The following is an 18,597-nucleotide window of genomic DNA, read 5'->3' as shown; positions in this document are numbered from 1 at the left end:
CACGTGCTGACAGTCTGCAGGCAGCAGGCTTCAAACGCGAGCAGCGTATCCAAGGAGAGCGTCACGCTGCCCTTGCCGTCCCCTTTCATCGTCCCCTTGGCTGCTCCCCAACCCCTGCTAAGGCGTGATGCCAGATGCGCGTCTCAATCATGTCGTTCTCCAAAAACCCGCCGCCCGTCCCTCTCCTCACCGGAAGCGGGGTGGTGCACGACCTCCCTCCTCTCCGGGCAGCCCCCGGGGCTGCCGGACGCAGGGCGACACGGCCTGGGCGCCCGCAGCACCCACGGCCCTCCGCCCGGCTCGTGTTATTCTCCTGCAAGTGCAGTTTTGCCCTTTGTCTCCTGGCCTGGCCCAGTTGCGTCAGGAGGTTTTTCAGGCCGGGAGAGGCTGCGCAGCGGAGGGGTGAGCACCGCCGAGCCCTGATCTCGCTTAGGGACTCCCCATGCTGCTGCCAAATAAAGGATGCTCTTTTAAAAGCTCCTGAAAGCTTCAGCTCCTGCGGAAAACTGATGTTCACCTTGAAAAAAACCATTTGCTGGAGGCCAGAGACACGATCTCTGCCGAAGTCGAAAGCTGCTCCAGTAATGGATTTGCAGACAAAAGCGCCGACTTGGCAGCTGACGACTGCCGGGGCCGCGTCGCCCCCCCCTTCGAAGGGAGCGCGGCAGGGCGCTCGCAGCACCCAAACACCATCGTTTTCGTATGCTTGTTATTTCGGCCAAGAAGCCCCGCGCCGCAGGGCGCTGCTTGCAGCGGCGGTTTTCCCCACGGGAGCGGAGGACGGGGCCCGGCTGCAACCCCCGTCCCCCCCGATCCCCCGCCTGCCCCAGCACCTCTGCTCTGGGCAGGCTGTGCGGCCCCCCACCACCAACAGCCCCCAGGAGGAGCTGGGGCCGCGTCCCCCCCCGGCCTGGCCTGCCGGGTAGCAAAGAAAGGCTCTGCTAACCCCTGGCAAGGCAAGAGAGGGGCAGAGATCCTGCAGGAGGAAGGATGCGAGCCCTTGTTTTCCAAGCAAACCCTCTTCCTCCTTGCACCGCACTCCTCCTCGCTGCACAGCAGGGCTGCAAGCACTCAACCACCCAATCCCCCATCCAAACGAGACTCCCAAATGACAGCCCCGGGCTCGGGCGCCCTGCCCGGCAGCGCCAAGCTCGCGCCAACCCCTTCATTAGCTGCCAGCGGTGAGGCTGCCTGACAGAGCCGCGGCACCGCGCGGGGCAGCCTAATTGCAGCAGCGTTGCACCACGGCGGGGTTACATTAACCCCTCGGGGGGGCTCTCCCCGCCCCTTCCGAACGCTGCTGCCGAGCTGCTGTCCGTCCCCGCGGCCGCCGGCTGCCAGGCGGCAGAGGCGCAGCGCGGCGCGGGGCCCGGGGCGCCAGCACGGATATTGCATGAGGCATTTGCACATCAGAGATTTTAACGAGCAGCTCCCCCAAACGGGCCTGCTCCTTCGGAGGAGCCCCCCGCTCCGGTCGGGGCCGGGAGCAGGAGCTGCCTCCCAGGGGGTTTGCTGGTGCCCGAAGATCCCAGCTGCCACCCGTGAGCATCCTGGAGCAAAGGCAGGCCTCCTAAAACCCTAGGAGTAGGGCAAAAAGCCCTATTTTCTCCCTATCATGATGCATTTTGTTATCTCACTGCTAGAGCTAAGGATTAGCCAGGCTGGGAGGAGCAGAAGAGCCCACGCTGGAGCGCAGCAGCTTGGCCTCCCCGCCGCCGCGCCAGCTCCCGTGCACCGCTCTGGCTTCCCTCCCCTCCTTACTACTAATGACTTGATGTTTGAGGGGGGAAAGACACAAAAGCCTTTTTAAAAACAGGAAGTAATCCATAAATCCAAATATTTCAGATAACAATTGCTTTTTCCAAAACTGTCCAACCTCATAAATATGTATTTCCCTCTTTTCACTTTCTGCAAATCTATTATTGTTTTTAACGACAACAGGAGACTGCAGTTTGCATTAGGAGCGTGTAATTTATCATTAAAATGTAATTTATAACATATAGAGTAGTGCATAATAAAGTCGGGCTGTGGTGATGGATGGCTGGGAAACATGTGTTTAAAGGGTATCGTGCTTACATCCTTGTAGGTCTGCGCAGAAAGGGAAATGCAATTGTTCAAAAATAACGACCTCTGGGTTCTGCATTGCCATGCGCCCCCGTCCTGCCCTCGGCCCCCCACGTCCACCCGGCCCCTCTGCAAACCCCCAAAGGCATGGCCGGCAAGGCTGGTTTCCTAACGGCCGGGCAAAGGCAGCCTTTCAGCTCAAATCACAGCAACCTGCCAAGGCAGGAGACGCCGCGAGGGGCGACGCACGCGGGCAAGAGCAGGGGCGAGCGGCTCTGCGCTGCCCGGAGGTGCCGGCCGGCGGGGCCGGGCTGGGGGCTAGCGAGGGCGCTGAGATATAAACCGGGAAAAAACTCCCTGGGGACTGCTCTGTCCCTATTTACAGCCGGGGGAAAAAGCCCCGAGGTGCGGGATAGCAGCAGAGGGGATGGGAGGCCGGGCCAGATGCCCGGCGGGCGCCCGTGTGCCAGGAGCGCGCTTTCGGCACGCTTCCCGCTTTGCAGCGATGCCGGGCCCTGCTCTGAGCTCCGCCAGACGGGTGTAAACCGCAGCTGGCCCCAGCTGATGCAGCCGGGATATTCTGGGCTCATTCATTAGCAGCTGGAAGCTGAATCTGGCCCATTGTTTTCAATTTGTCTGCTTTCAAATTGCTCCTAAATAACACAGTTTATCTTTGGCTGATTGAGTCTAAGAATTTTGCAATTACAGACAAACAAGGACATTCAGCATCACTTGTTATTTGCATTTTTAAGGACCAAGATTTTCTATGTGTTTCTATCTAACGCTGTTTTGGTCTGAGGCTGACGAGCGATGGCAGAACGAGTCCCTGTTGCGCGCCTGGCCCATATGGTTTGACCCGATGGCCTGCGCGGCTCCTGTCCCCGGCCTGGCACACGCGACCCCTCGAGCATGTGTGCCTGGGCTTCCTTGCACGGCTCGGGGAGCACATTAAATCCCAAATGGCGCTTTTCTTCCTCAAGCCGCAGTGAAGCTGCAGGAAGGCGAACCTGAGCCACGGCCATCAGCGGGGAGGCGACTCCTGCTGCAAAACGTGACGGACTGACCCTGGAGCAGCTCCGGTGCCAGAGCCAGGGTGGAAGGAGGCAGCAAAGCGATGCATTCGCCCCGGCTGCTCCTGGATCCGAGCGTTACCAGATCACCCAGCTGGGACCTGTGCCCAGCCTTCCTGCAAAAATCTGCTTTACATGGGCAGCGGGAGGCCAGGTGATGCCTGCTGCAGCACAAAGCCAGCGCTCAGCATCAGCCCCCAAAACCTATCCGAACTGGCAGACCGAGACGGCGCCTGTTCAGCGTTTGCACCCTGCAGCTGCAACATTTTCCCATTTGGGGCAAAAACCGCCGGCGGCAGCAGGAAGCGCTCGCCTGGCGCCTCGGCGCGCAGCAGGCTTGCCGGACCCCACTCGCCTCTGCTAAAGGACGTCCCTTCTGCGCAGCTCCTGGCGCCCCGGCGAGCCCCGCAGCGGATCCAGCCCCGGCGCCGCCCTGAGGGCAGATGCAGCCGATGGGCTTTAGCACGGCAATCAGCACCGCGGCTTAGAGCAGCCACCGAGCCTTGGAGCGGCTGCTCCACCGGGACCGGCCGCGCGGACCTCCGGCTTCCCCGGCCCCGGAGAGCCGCAGGGAACGGCTTTAGTCCGCCGAAGCAGACAGCAGACCAGCCTTCCCTCCCGGCAGCGGGGCCCTGCCGAAAATCAATCGTCTCCCACCTCGATCTCGGGCAGAAACGGGGCGAGAAAGGGGCCGCCCGGGGCTGAGCAGACGCCCCCTTCTCGGGGCGCCCGTCCCCGCCGCCTGCCTCGCTGCCCGCTCTGCCCCGCGCCGGCACCGCGCCGCCTCCCCGGCCGCAGCCAGCCCGCTGCCCAGCGCTGCCGCCCGGCAAGGACAAAAAAGAAAAGCAGCAGCGGGCTGGAGGGGTCTCAGCCGCGGTTGGGCTTTTATTTCCCATCCTCGGCCCCCGCGTGCCGCAGCCGGCCGCCCGGCTGCTCCATTAGGGTGGCCTCGCTCCTCCAGGCCCCTTTTTCTGCTCCAGTTGCCGCTGCCTGGCCGCAGAAGCAGCGTCTGCCCGCTCGGCCACCGCGCTGCGGGCCTCATCGATCACCTTGTCAAAACTCTGCTTTCGGCCAGGGCGGGGGCGCGGGAGCCGGCGCGGCGCGGGAGCCGGGCAGAGGAGCGCGAGAGGGGTAATTACTCCCCGCGAACGGCGCCGGGGGTCCCAGGGCAGTATGAATGATTAATTGCAGCCGCGCTGCCTGCGCGGAGCTAATGCACTAAGTGCTCTGCCCTGCACAGCGCCCGCTCGGCCCCGGGAGGCGGCGAGGTGCGCGCCGAGCCAGCGCCGCGGCCCGGCAGCGCCTCGTGGCTGAGCCCCCGCCGGGCAGAGCGGCCGGCGCGGACCCCGGCGGGCGCCGGCAGCGTGTTTTTCCCGGACGAGGGAATGCGACGGTGTCGCTGCTCCCCGAAGTCCCGCGTTTCCTCGCCCGCCGCCCCTTCCCCGCTGCGGCAGCAGCTGCCATCTCCTGCCCTTTTAGGCAGAGCCTCTGAAATACCGCGTTGGGCAGCTCGGGAAATGAGATGAACCGCTGGATTTTTGCAGGAGGGGACGAGCCGGGGAGGCCGACTGCCGCCCGGAGCTGCGGAGCATGACGGCTCCAGCCCTCAGCCGGCACCGCGCGGCACCGGCACCCGCCAGCCGCTGCCGCGAACAGCCGGCGGCTCCCCGGCAGCCAGGCCGTTAAATCAAAGCAGCAGCTCATCCTTCTCCTTCCCTCTCTCTCTCTCTCTCTCTCTCTGTCTTCTTTTTTTTTTTTTTTTAATTTTATTAGGTTGTTTGTGCTGCTAAGTGCAATTAATTCCTGATCATGAGTCGGCAGCGGCGGGGAAGGCAGCGCGCGCGGCTGCAGGGTCTCGGGCAGGTCTGACCTCCGCCGCCGGCCGCCCTCCCCGATTGCAGCCAGCTCGTGGCGGGGGACCTCGGGGCCCGGGCAGGACCAACATCCCCCCCGTGGGGCTTCCCAAGAGAAGACCCGCGCCAGGATTTCGCCCTCGATCCCTCCCTGCCCGGGCTCTGCCGCTCGCCGGGGAAGAACCGCTTTGGTGCCTCCAAACCCTCGCGCTAATTTTAGGTTTCAGCGCTCTCCGTAATGAACAGCTCCTGGAAGTTCACCATCGTGCGGTTTCGTTTTGTTCGGGAAGAAGGACCTAATTAAAGAGGGAAATGAGTATGACATCGTAAAAATGTTCAATTAAGTTTATCTCATTACAGTTAATATTAGAGGGGAACTTTGGGCTTCTTATATCTTACTCCGAAATTCCCGGCTTGCATTTGAAGAGCAGCGTTTCATCACCGCCTGCTCCTTCGGAAAGGGGAACAGGGCGAGGAGGGAGGATGGGGGAAAATAAAAGCAAAAGGTGCGTTTAATTAAACACGCCCCTTATTAGGGTTCACGACCGGCCTCACGGGCCGTTCCCGCGGTGCCGGTGCCGCGCCGACGCCGGCCAGAGGTTTCCGCTGCGGCCGCCCCTGCCCGCGCCAGCTCAGCCTCGACGGCAGCACGGAAACCAAGACGCCGCGCTGTTTTGATCCAAACCAGCGAACAGCGAACCCGTTCGCCAGGCGCCCGTTTCCCTCCAGCCGCCGCCGCTTTCCCTAGAAACCCGCTCAGCCGCGACCTCCCGAGGCGCCCTGCCGAGTCCCCGGCTGGGCTCTGCTTCGGGGCAAAATCCTCGTCTCGCTGCGGAAACCGAGGCACGAAAGCCTCGGCCGGGGCGACGCTGGCGCGGGCTCGAAGGGCTCTCCATCAGATTTAACACCCCGGGGAGGCGAATGCCGCTTTCGGCCTGCGCAACGAGTGAGTTACGTCGAGTTTTATTGGGGTGAATCCTCATAAATTTACACCCTGTCAGTGAAGGGTTTTTTTCTTTCTTTTTTAAATGATATTTAGATTTTATATCCTGCCTTTTATACGTAATAAAATTGCCATCGCTTGTGGGGAGGCTTTTTTTCCCTTTCGACTCAACAGAGAAGGAAAATCGGCCGCTGAGAGGTTCGCCAGCCCCCGTCTCCGGCAAGAGTCACCCGGAGCCAGCGGGGAGGGAGGGGAAGGGAAAAATCGGCTGCCGCAGCTACGGCCGGGGAGAGGGGCCGGGAACGCGGCGCGCCTGGGAACAGCCCTGGCGGGGGATAAATAAATAAATAGCCTATTTGGGGTGGGCGGACAGGCACCTTTTCCTCCTTCTCCTTTTATGAGCTGTGCATCTGAGGAGGGCAAACAGATGTTGTTTTCTTCACAGAGGCTCTAATTTACGGCACTACCCACACACAAAAGAAAAGCAAGCAGGAGAAGAGGAAGAAGAGGAAGAGGAGGAAGGAACGGTGTTTTCCCCATGGAGCTGGAGCCGTTTGCTCGGCCAACTGCTGCTGCTGCATCCCGGCACCCACTCGCCCGCGGGTCTCGGGGAGCCGGCGCGAGCTGCGCGGCCCCATCCTGCCCCGGCCGCGCTGCAGGAGACCCCGCAGAAGGTCTAAGGGATACATATATATATATGTATGTATGTATGTATGTATGTATGTGTATCGTACATAAGGTGATGGAGAAGGCGGGCAAGCCTGGAGGGGGACGAGCCCTGGCGGGAGGAGGTTAAGCAGGACAAGTCGGCGGCTTCGCTCCAGCTCCCCTTTCGCCGGGGAGCCCCAGAGAAGGGGATTTCAACGCCTGTTTGACCCAGCGCCTGTGAAATAAACACCTCTGATCCAGGAGATGCTACCAAATGATATGCATAAAACTGCATTAACGAAGAGAGTAAATAATCCTCGCTTTCTGCCCTCCGCCGGGCAGCGCTGCCGGGCGTGCGGCAAGGGGCACGCCGGCACCCCGCGCCGGCTCCCCGGACCGCAGCCCCCGGATCCGGTTGCTCCGGCACCCGGATGCGCTGCCCGTTCCCGCTGCGTTCCCGCAGCCCGACGTCACGGAGCCCGCATGTGCCCCCGGCGCCTGGCGGCTCCCCCGCCCTGAGCGAGGGGGCAGCCGCCGCTTCCTTTCATCTTTCCCTCGGTTGAACTTTTATTCCTTATAATCAGGCCTGATATTAACGATGCATAAAATGAGCCCTGATTAAAAGAACCTTTGCAGCCGCAGCGGGGCCGCGGAGGGAGCGCGCGGGCTCGCGCATCGCGCCGACGAGCCACGGCGGGCGCCCACCTCCCCGCGCTCCGCTGGCGGGCTCAGCTTCGGCCACGGTTTTATTTAGGGATCGATGGCACCAGCTACCAAATCAAATCGTCACATCTTCATTTTGGGTCTTAATTCAGATGTAAATGAGCGGGGCCCTTGGGGCACCCTAAAGCCCGGGGGCAGCGGGGCCGTCCAGGGGCTCTTCACCCCGCTGGGCTCCAAGCTGGCTCCTGTCCCTTTAAGAAAGATGTCCCTGCAATGAAAACTAGCATTTCAATGAGGGTTTTGGTGTGGTTTTCAATGTTTTGAGTAAGTAAATGATCCAGCTAATGAATGTGAAATTGCAGCAAAAAAAAAAGAAAAAGAAAAAGAAAAAGAAAAACCCTGGATTAAAGTCCCTGTGATCTGCATGTCAGCGTCAAAGCAGTAATTGTTATTATAATAAATATACCACAGGCACTGGTAAGGGGTTGGCCATTCCCCGGAAAAACAGCCTGGTCTTTCCGCGTCTGCAGGATGAAACCAGCAGAAACAATGGGATATTGAGCTTTGAACTGTCTCGCTGCTCACAAAACCCTTGTTATCGCATTACCTGCCAATCTTGCAGCTTATCGTCCTCATCTCCGCAGCAGCTCGCCACGGGAACGGGGTTCTGACCCATTTTGCTGAAGGCAAACTGAGGCCCAGAGAAAGGCCGAAGCCCCGATGCTCCAGTCTCTGCTGATCATTACAGCCCTGCCCAGCCGCATCCCGGCGCGCGAGGCCCCCGTCCGCCCTCGCGAAGCTCAGATCCGGCCGCGATGCAGTGACCTGCCCGGAGCCCCGCAGCCAGCCGGCGGCAGAGACCAAAACCTGGATTTTCCCCTCGGATTCAGCGTATTTGCGGAGCATCAGACTCCCGAAGCCTCCGCTACGCCCTTGCTCTGGGGCTCTCCAGGACTCGCGGACGAGCAGCCCAAATCTCAGCGTTTCACTCGCGGCGGGGGCAGCCCGCTGCGGCTCACACCCGTGCAGCGAGTTGGGAAGACCTCAGCCCCAGGTCCGGGTCGATACGCAGCACAGCCACCCACGACGCGCTGGGACACGGCGCTGGCGGCAAGGCGACCTGCCAGCCTGCGCCGGCGGCGGGCGACGCCGGGCCGGGCCGTCGGAGCACAGCACGGCCCCGAGGGCTCCCCGGGATCTCTTTGGCTCCGCTCTCCTCGCGTGGGTCTTTCTCGGCTGCGCTCCTCCGCCGGGGGAAGACGCCAGTAATAAGCTTTTGGGGGATCAGAGGGATAAAACGCCGCCGCAGAGGAGCGGGGTATTATCCCCGCTAATGCTCGGCGCGGTGAGTCACGCCGGGAGCTCGCGGGGACCTTGCCCGCGGCTCAGGCTGCGCCGGGGGAGCGTCCGCCTGTTCACCGCCGGCACCTGCCCAGGCCGAGCCGGGGGGAGCGTGGCCGGTGCGGAGGCCGTGCCGGGAGGCGAGAGCCGGCGCCCCGCTCCGAGCACCTCCGGCAGGGAGGCAGGTGCCATCGCAGCCCCGAAGGCTGCTCGGGACCCTCGCGTGTCTGCAGATTTGCTTCGGCTGCTACCTTGCCAAACGCCCCGGGAGCGAGGACGGAGCCGGCTATCCCCCCAGGAAAGGGGAACGCCGGGGGAGGATCCCTGCCCAACGCAGCAAAAAGCCTTCTTCTCACAGAAATCACCGCGGGCTTCTTCGGCTTGCTTGGGCTCTCTGTAGCCCCCCGGGCTTAGAGGGACGGAGGCAGGTTGTCGCTGCTGAAGAGGCGCGAGGGCGTCAGTGACCACGCGGAGGGAAGCACGCGGCGCTCCGGGAAGGGCCGGCCCGGCGCAAGCGGAGGGGCCGGGGCGCTCGCCGCCCGCTCACATGCGAGGCCGACGCCGGGGCAGCAAGGGCAGAGCAGAAACGGTGCCAAAGGGGCTCTTCGCTCTGCCCCCATCCACCCTTTCCCATGCTCTGCAAGGGCACAAAACCGCCGGGGTGCGGCGGGGAGAGGGCACCTTCCGAGTGCACCCTTCTCCCTGCGGGAGAGCCTCCAGCTGGGTCCTCTTCCACCATCTCTTCCACCAAGGAGGCATCGGGCCCGTCGGAGGGATGCAGCCAGAGCATCTCCAGCCAGAGGGAAGCAGCTCCCGCTCGGGGGCAGCGAGAGACGGATTTGCTGCATCTGCCCCAAACGGAGGCGTCCTGCAGTCGCACCGAGCTGCAGCGACCGGGGCCGACGGGCTTAGCCGGGCACCAGCCGGCTCTGCCACCACCTTCTCCTGGGAGCTGGCCGAGGGCTCTGCCCGGCGTCTTCACCCGGCTGTTGGCTTTCCCGCAGCCTCGAGGACATTTAACCTGTTTGAGACCTGCCCCAGGACCTGGCCCTCCTGGGGGCAGACCCCCGGCCCCTCCGCGCTGAGCAGGGCTCCCTCCCCGCACAGCATCCTCCCCGGAGCCCCGTCCCGGCTGTAAATCCCCGGAGCCGATTAGCAAACAACAGGCCCTGACGTCTCCGCCAGGGAGACTCGTCGAGGAAACGGCAGCATCTCAGGCTCCATTAACTTCATATTTACAGCCCCTTTCTTAATAGGATCCGGGCCCTGCCTGCCCGTCACGTTGCCGGCTGCCCAGGAGCCCCCTTCCCGTCCCGCCGGCTCCGCGGGAGCCGCACGAGCGCCCAAACCCAGCCCCGAGCACGGAGCCGGCTCCGGCCCCGGTGTGGGGACCCGAACCCCGTGGCGACCGCGGACGTCCCCCGTGCGATGCAGCCGCCGGCGCTACAGCGAGCAGCGACGAGCAGAAACGCTGGAAACGGCCGTGCGCAGGGCCGGAGGGAGAGGCAGAGGTGCCGCATCCTCCGCCTGCGGGAACCGGGCACGCGGGTGCTGCTCAACACCCGACGCTCCCCTCCGCGCCCCTGCTCCCGCGCGCTTCGCTGCCTGTCGAAGGACTTAGTCTAATCCAGGGAGACAAATGAAAGCCCCGGCCCTGCAGAATGGAAGATGCTGTCTGGGGTAGAACTAATAGTTATTATCTGCATTAAGCACCACGGCTGTCAGGGAGGAATTAATTTCCAAGCAGCAAGAGATGAAAGTTCCCCATTTTTCAGGGAAATCTACACCTCATGAGGTGGCTAAAGAAAAATAACTTAAACGTGATTAAAAATGATCTCCATTTTATTAAAAATAATTCTAATTTATCTCTCCCTCCGGCTTCCTGTTTCGCTGGCATAAATCCTGGTTACTGGAGGAGAGACAACTACTAGAGATCCAAGCGAGCCTGGCTCCTGCCATCGTCCGTCACCTTAACGCCCGGATGGTGCCAGTTGGCTGGACGTCCCCGCCGCACCGGCGGGGAAAGCCGACCCGCGCCGGCCCCGCGCGCAGAAGTCCAGGGAGATGGGGGGAAAAAACTAATCCAGGTCCCCGGCCGCGCGGCAGGTGAAGCCGGCACCGGCTCGGCTTCGTGGCGAGTCAATTTGTCTTGCGGCAGAACGAGGGCCCTGCTTCTCTATCTCGCCAGGACGCTGCGAGAATCAATTAGCTGCTAATGATATTACAGCATTTTGAAGATATAAAGCTTTACAGGAATGGGAAGTGGTGGTGATGCACAGTAATTCAGGTTCCAGTAGTGAAATATGGGCGATTGCTCTCATTTTATTAGTGGCCGCCAGTGTTGCTCGTCTCGTTAAGTTTATGAACAAGCGTTAATCTCTCCCGCAGCCCGGAGATCCCCGGGGCGGACGCGGCGCCCGCTGCCTACGCGGGCCGGGAGAAGCTGGGGCGATCGGGGACGATTTTGTCTAACCCTCCCCCCCCAACACTCATGTAAGAGTCACCGTTTCTCACCCAAAGTCAGGGGTCTTACACGTCCCTCTGATCACAATACTCCAGAACGGGTATTTTTTGCTTTCCAAAAATGTGGCTCTAATAGAAAAAAAGCCGGAAGTTGGAAGCTTTGGCTCCGAGCTCTGGAGGGGTTTCAGGGCGAGGACGCTCCCCGTCCCGCCTGGCCGCTTCCAACAGCGCTCGACAGTGACGGCTGAAACATTTCACGCTTCTGAAAACCCGCGCGGCTGGATCCTCCTGCACCTTCAGAGACACCAGCTTCCCCTTTCGGAGCGCCACGTAACCAGCTTAAAAGCAAATAAAGTTTCCAGATAACTTCTACCGCGGGAAACAAATCTAACATAAGCAATAGCTGGCTGCTCAGCCCTTGTGTCACAGGGATCTGTTGTATTTCCTTGCATTTTCCGCGCCCTTTTCCACCCCAGACGGGCCCGTTTCCCCGGTGAGGGGCTCCAGGGCCCGGCAGCCGGCACGGCACCGCCGGCAGCGAGCAGCATCTTCCACATCTCCCCTTCGGGCAGCAGCGGGCACCTGCAAGGTCAGTCCCGCCGATGGCTTCAGCCTTTCTTGAGCCGGGTCTGCAACAGCAAAATAATTTAATAGCTTAATACGTTGAATCGATGCAAGCGGGGAGGGGAGCCGGTGCCGGGGCTGCCGGTGTCGATCCTGCGAGCGCCGAGGCCGCGGGCCCCTCCGGTTTCCGGGGGGGGTTAACGTTTCCAGCGCGGCAACAGGCGGATCCCAGCCTGCTCCGGGCCCGGCTGTTTCGGTCCTGCACGTGGACGTGCGCCTGTCCGTGCCTGTGCGCACACCCCCTGCTCGTAACTGTTTCTCTGCAACTTGTACGGCTGTTAATTGCTCACTCCTCCATTTACTCTGTTACTCCGAGGGCTGCTCTTAATTTGCCTCTCTTGCTGCAGGTGCTGGCTGTATTATTAACTTTTAATGCGGCGCGTTAGGGATCCGTGAGTTTGTTTTCCATGTTACTGATGGATATTTAATTGGCGAGTCGCTGCTGGGGTGGCTGGGCCATCCAGCAGGAATCCAATGCAAATACGGTTTCGCATTCTTCTGCTCCCTCGCCGACTGCCGAATATTTTAAATAAATAAACGCAACCGCGGCAGCCTATCCCCGAGCGCGAGCCTCGCAGGTTTATAAGCGCGGCCGCGCCGCGAGCCGGCAGCTCGGGCTGTGCAACGCCGGGCCGCGGGGTTTCGCCGGCAGCAGCCTCCCGCCGCGGCCCCGGCGCAGGGGGCCCAGGAGTCCTGGCGGGCGCCCCGCCGGCCGGCCCCGCAGCGAGCCGGGCTGCGGGCAGCCTGGCGGCCAGCCTCCCCGCGGCCGGGCGGCCCTGCTAAGCAGCCGGGTAATAACGCTTTGCATTAATGTCCCGCAATGCAGACGCTCATCACCAGGCAGCATCGCCGGCCCCGGCGGCGGTTTAACCCTCCGCCCGCCGCGGCGGCGCGACGGGCGGCTCCTCTCCGCGCGGCCGCTCTCCCGGCTCGACGCCGCGCGCCGCAAGGCCCCGGCTCCCCCCCAGCCCGCCCGCGGTTCGCTCCCCGGCCACCCGCGGACCTGCCTCCGCTCCCGGAGGCGGCTGGTTTTGCAAGCCCGGTGCAGCACCGCGCTGTGCCTCCGGCTGAGAGCCGGGGGCTGCCGCCGGCACGGCCACCCCGCGTCCCGCTCGTGGGCCCGCCGGGGAGATTGACAGCTGCCACTCAGCCGCCTTCCTGCAGCCGTCGATGAAGATTCATCCCCGCGCGGGCGCTGCGGAGACTCAGCCGGGAAACGCCAGGCTGAACGCAAGTGACTTTGGCCAGTGGCAGGCGGCGGTGGGGAGCTTGCGGGCGCTCCCTGGGGACGGGGACGGGGACGCGGACGGGGACGGTGAGGCCACCGAGCCGGCGGAGCAGCCGGGGGCACCGGGGCGCGAGCGGAGCCGGTTCGGCAGCGCCCGACACCCCGCGTGCTTCTGCCGTCGCCGCCGTACGCACGGCTCGCGGCCCCGGAACGGCGTTGACGAGAGCGGCTGAGATAATTAAAGACCCATTAGTGATACAGTCGTTACGGCGGGCCATAAAAGCCTCCTCTCAGCTACCTCGGGTCTGCGCGGCATCTCTGCAAACACAGGGCTGCGTCTGCCTTTCGCAGCCCGGGCTGCTGGGCTGCGCTGGGAGGCGGACAAGCATCTCTCGCCGCTCTCCAGCGATCCAGGTAGACGCGAGCTGAATCGCTAATGCAAAGCCGAGCAATAAATAAATAAATAAATAAAGCCCAGAGAGATAAAAAGCGCAAATTTGCCGGCCTATTTTATCCACCGTAACAAGACAGGCCAAATAAATAAATAAATAAATAAATAAATAGGCAGAGGAAAGCGGGAGGCTCGTTTCTCCTCCTCTCTGCAGGTCACCTCTGCAGCCCCGGGGCCCTGGCAACGGCCTCCAGCGCAAAGAAGCAGCCCCAGGTCGCGGGCAGGGGCTGCAGCCGCGGCGAGGGGCGCCCTGGGCACCGGGAGGGTTTGGGGGTCCCGGGCTCCGCGGGGAGGCAGACCGCCCCGGCACGCACAGCCCCGGCTGCGGGAGCTGTAATAAGCCCCCCCCCCCGTATTTTAAGTCCTGCAATGTAAAGAGAGAGAGACAGCAAATAGCAGGGGGGGTGGGGGGGGTTGCAAGAGATGCAGAAACCCCTTGGGGAGGGCGGCGGGGGGAAGCGCAGCCGAGGCGCCGGCAGGAAACCGGGAAAGGTTGGCCAGGCTGACCCGGGGTTTCTGAAGCTCTTCTGGAAGCCTCACGAAACCCCGCTCAGCAGCTTCGCGCTCCCGCAGAGGGTCCGCCGGCAGCTCGGCGCCGGCGGGAGGAGTGCTCCGCACCACGTGCCGGAGCCCCGGGACCCCCACCCCGCGCGGGCACCCACGCGGCAGCCGGCCCCAAGCCCTCACCCACGACGGGGTGCCCAGGAGCTGCCCCCTCCCGGCCACGGGGGCAACCTCGGAGAGGGGAAACTGAGGCACGGAGCCGCAAAGCCGGTGGGACTCGGCCCTTCCCGCCATGGCTCCCCACCGCAGGGCCCCCGCTCGGCTCCGCTCCCTCCCGGGATTGATTTGCTCAGGTGCAGCAGGGGCCGGGGCGGCAGGACTCGATCACCCGCCCCAAAAAAACCCTGGCGCCTGCCTTGCCGCTGCCCCCAGGCATGGGCGAGCTCTGCGGGGGCCGCGGCCGCTGGGCAGCGGCTGGGAGCTGGGGGCCGGGCGCTCCGCTCCGGCAGGGCGCAGGGATGCAAGAGCCTCGCAGGGGATCGCTGCAGGGCCCGGCGTGCTCCGGCAGCCCCCGGCAGCCCCCTTCCTTCGCTGGCAGAGACCTTCCCTGCGCCCCAGCCAGCTCCGAAGCGGTCTGCAGGGGATGAGGCACAGGCCTCGCAGCTGTGGACACGCTTTGTTCCACAGTTAGCTGCCTTTGAATGCTTGCTCATCACACATGCAATGAGTTTAGGGGGCTCAGCTCCCAACTGGGTGGTCTGTTCAAACTCCCATCCCGTAGCTCCATCCCCATCCCTGCACGCGTCCGGCAGCCAAAAACTGGGAGCCCCAGCTGCTGCCCTTGCTCTGTGCTGCAGCGACAGCCCCGATGTGCTGCCACGCATCGGGGTGACTTTGCGCCATCTGCCCGCAGCCACTCGCCACCCCCTCAACGCAAAGGGTCCCTCCAGCGCTGGGGATGCTCCCAGCCTGGCCCAACCGCTCCACTGAGTGGGTTTCACCACCCTGGGAAGCCACGACGGGGCCCCCGGCGGAGGCAGTGGGATTCATGTCCCACCTCCTCTTCCCGCGCGTCGGGTCTTGGCAAAGCCTCCGACCGACGTGGCTCCCCCCCCCACCTTTTATTAGTTTAAACACATGGACGCATGAAAAATAAACGTTGCTCGGGAAAGACAGCGGCAGAGGGCTGGGAAGCAATTAGCATCCAAAGAGGCATAATTAGTGCTCAGAATGCAAGCGGCAGTGAAGAAATAAAGTAGCATTCGGATGCAATCAGGGTCGTGCCTGAATTACAAACCGTTAACTGAATTGCTAATTAAGCACAGTGTGTGAATCACGTCTTATTAAGGGCCTGGCGCAGGCTCGGCAGTCCGGGGCGGCCGAGGGACGGATGGGCCACGCGGCTCGGGGAGGAGGCAGCCGCCGAGGGAGCGCAGGCGGCTTCGGGCTGCTGCCGCCGGCGGCCAGGCGCCGGCTCGCCGCGGCCCCGTCTCCTCCGGTGCAGCCGGGGCAGGCGCGCTTCGTGCACAGGGTGCCGGGCAGCCGCTCACCGAGTCACGGTCCGTGCACAGCTCGGGCCAAACGTGGCCGGTGCTGCCCACCCAGCGGCGGATTAGCAGGATTCACCTCCTTCCAACAACCTGGGCAAACATTTGCCCAGGGAGTGCTGGCACGTGGCCTCCTCGCGGAGCACCCTGCCTGTTTCACTTGCTTTTTCCCCTTTGCATTTGAGGGAAAGCAGGCTCCCGAGAGCGGCCAACGGCCCTGGGGATACAAGTCCCTGGAGGCTGCTGCGCCAGGTGGGCGAATGGGTGATGCACCCCTGCGTCCCCACACCCCTGCGTCCCCACAACCCTGCATCCCTGCGTCCCCGCACCCCTGCATCCCCACATCCCTGCATCCCTGTGTCCCCGCACCCCTGCGTCCCCCCACCCCTGCGTCCCTGCGTCCCCGCACCCCTGCATCCCCACATCCCTGCGTCCCTGCGTCCCCGCACCCCTGCGTCCCCACATCCCTGCATCCCTGCGTCCCTGCACCCCTGCGTCCCCACACCCCTGCATCCCCACATCCCTGCATCCCTGTGTCCCCGCACCCCTGCGTCCCCCCACCCCTGCGTCCCTGCGTCCCCGCACCCCTGCGTCCCCACATCCCTGCGTCCCTGCGTCCCCGCACCCCTGCGTCCCCACATCCCTGCATCCCTGCGTCCCCACACCCCTGCGTCCCCACACCCCTGCGTCCCCACATCCCTGCACCCCTGCGTCCCTGCACCCCTGCGTCCCCGCACCCCTGTGCCCCACGTGGGCTGGTGGCTCCCCGCTCATCAGACCAGCGCAGCAGCAGCCCGGCACCCGCAGGAGCGCGCTGAGCTGCGAGTATGCGGAGAGGCGAATCCGCAGCGGGGAGGATTAATTATTCATAGTTTATCAAATTCAGACACGTCGTTTTAAAGGTCTAACAAGCTCTTTCTTTGCCCAGGGGGCAGCTACCCTTGCTTCCATCTCTTTTCCTTTCTCGTCCTCCCTCCTTTCTTCCCCAGGATTGTTTTTTATCTTCTCCTTCTCCTTGCCGTTCCCTTCCCCCAGCATTGCACAACGCTCCCCCCAGGCGCGTTTCGCAGAGAGCCCGGGGACCCCCAGCCGTGGCCGTGTCCCTGCGCGTCCCCGCTGGCCATGTCTGCGTCCCTGCGGCGCCGAGCGCCGCCCCAGCGGCCGGCGCATCGCAGCTCCGCTCCTCCGCGGAGGGGGGCCGCGGCTCTCCCGCCGTCCCGGCGCGCTTTGCGAGCTGAGCCCCCTCCACGCGGGCCGGGGCGGCGGGAGCTCGGCGCCCCGGGGGCCGCCGGCGCTGTGCGGGGCCGGGCGCTCCCAGGAGATGCTCCCGAAGGCGGCGGCGGCGGCGGCTCCTCGGCTCCAGCCCGGCGCAGCCTTCGCCGGCGCTCGGATGAAAGGCAGGCAGCTCGGCTTGAAGCCTCGCCGCGGGGAAAGGTCTTCGGAGCGCCGAGGAGGATCAAAGGGAGCCCTTCATCTCTGTTAATAAGTCTCCGCCAAGGCGTTGCAGTCAGCTCCACCTGAGGAAGGGGCTTTGCAGGGCAGATCAAAGCCCAGCGTGAACGTCAAAGAGGCTGGGGGACTTGGAGGGCTGGGGAGGAAGAAGAAGGAGGGGAAGAAGAGCGAGAGGGGCTGGGAACAAAAGGAGGAGATGAAGAGGCCGATAACGCGGCTCTGAACCCCACCGAGCAACTCCACTTCCAGAGCGTCGCAAGTGCCAGGGCGGAGCGAACCGCCGGGCGAAGCGGCTCCGCGCGCTCCGAGCCGTCGGCGGCCGCCCCTCCAGCCACCCCCGGTTTTCGGTCCTGCTCCACAGAGCAGCCCCTCGGGCCCAGCACAGGGGGAGGATTTACCAGCAGAGCAGCCCTGGGACAGAGGCTGGAGGCTGGGGGGCTGCTGCAAGAAGAGCGGCCGGCAGGGAGGCAGGCGGACGTCCCCGCTCGCCAGGCTGGCGGGAGGCAGAGCCGCAGGAGGTGACAGCCACGGGGAAGGGAGAGCCCTGGGGAAAGGATGGTCCTGGGGAAACGATGGTCCCAGGGAAGGGATGGTCCCAGGGAAACGATGGTCCCAGGGAAAGGATGGTCCTGGGGAAAGGATGGTCCTGGGGAAAGGATGGTCCCGGGGAAAGGAAGATCCTGGGGAAAGGATGGTCCTGGAGAAAGGATGATCCCAAGGAAGGGATGATCCTGGAGAAAGGATGGTCCCGGGGAAAGGATGGTCCTGGGGAAGGGATGATCCCAAGGAAGAGATGGCCCTAGGGCAAGGTCCTGGGAGCACCGCGGGGCCCCAGGCGCAGGGACCCGGCCGTGCAACCTCTGCTGGCCCCTGGCCCGGCGCTGCACAGCGACACGCTCCCTGGCCCGAAAACAGCACCCTGGCCTGGGGTGCGGGCAGCCAGCGTGGCGTCCCGCAGCGGGTCCCCGCGGCCGGGATCTCCCTGCAAGCATCACTGAACTGCAACAGCAGGGGAAAAAAACACAGTGAGAGCGAGAAGAGCAGAGCGCGAACGTGCTCAGCTCGGGCTCCCAGGGAGGAAACGTGAAGCAAATGAAGATGTGCAGCGCCGGAGCGTTTATCACTCATCGGCTCCGAGACAGGCCCTTTGGAGATGAAAGCCCTTTTGCTTTTATGAAGGATTTATCAAGTTTTGTTTAAAAATCACCGCGGAAGATTCCCTGTTTGGATAAGCTTCTGGCTCATGCTGGATTAATGTCCCGAGCCTGGGACTGGCGGCTGCCTGGGGACGAGATAACAGGCAGCGAGCTGAGCGATAAGGCGCTGCGCGGCGGCGGGGACGCGCTCTCCCGGCCGGGGCGCCGCTGCGAGCGGGCAGCGCCCGGGCTCCCCCTTAGCGCAGAAAGGGCGCGCTGCAAATGAGAGTCCTGCGCAGCGAGCAGTGCCATCGCAACACCCCAGGAGCACGCCGGAGTTTCTCAAACCCTTGTAACTTTTGGCTAGGGTGTGGGTGGTTTTTTTGTTCTTCTGTTTTTTTTGTTTGGGGTTTCCCCCCCCCCCCCAAAAGAGGAGAAAACCCAAGAAAGCCCATCTGTGCTGCGGGGCAGACACCTGGCTTTCGGCAGCATCGCACCGGAGCTTCCCCGCTGAGCGTTCGTCACGATGCACGACAACACGTGGCTGGTTTTCCCCCAAGCCTCCTTCCCAGCAGCGGCTGCCGATGCAACCCAGCCCGGAGCCGAGGCA

This window comes from Struthio camelus, chromosome 23 (assembly GCF_040807025.1).
Source record: "Struthio camelus isolate bStrCam1 chromosome 23, bStrCam1.hap1, whole genome shotgun sequence".
NCBI lineage: Eukaryota > Metazoa > Chordata > Aves > Struthioniformes > Struthionidae > Struthio > Struthio camelus.
The sequence above is the reverse complement of the archived record's forward strand: the minus strand, read 5'-3'. Positions refer to the sequence as shown.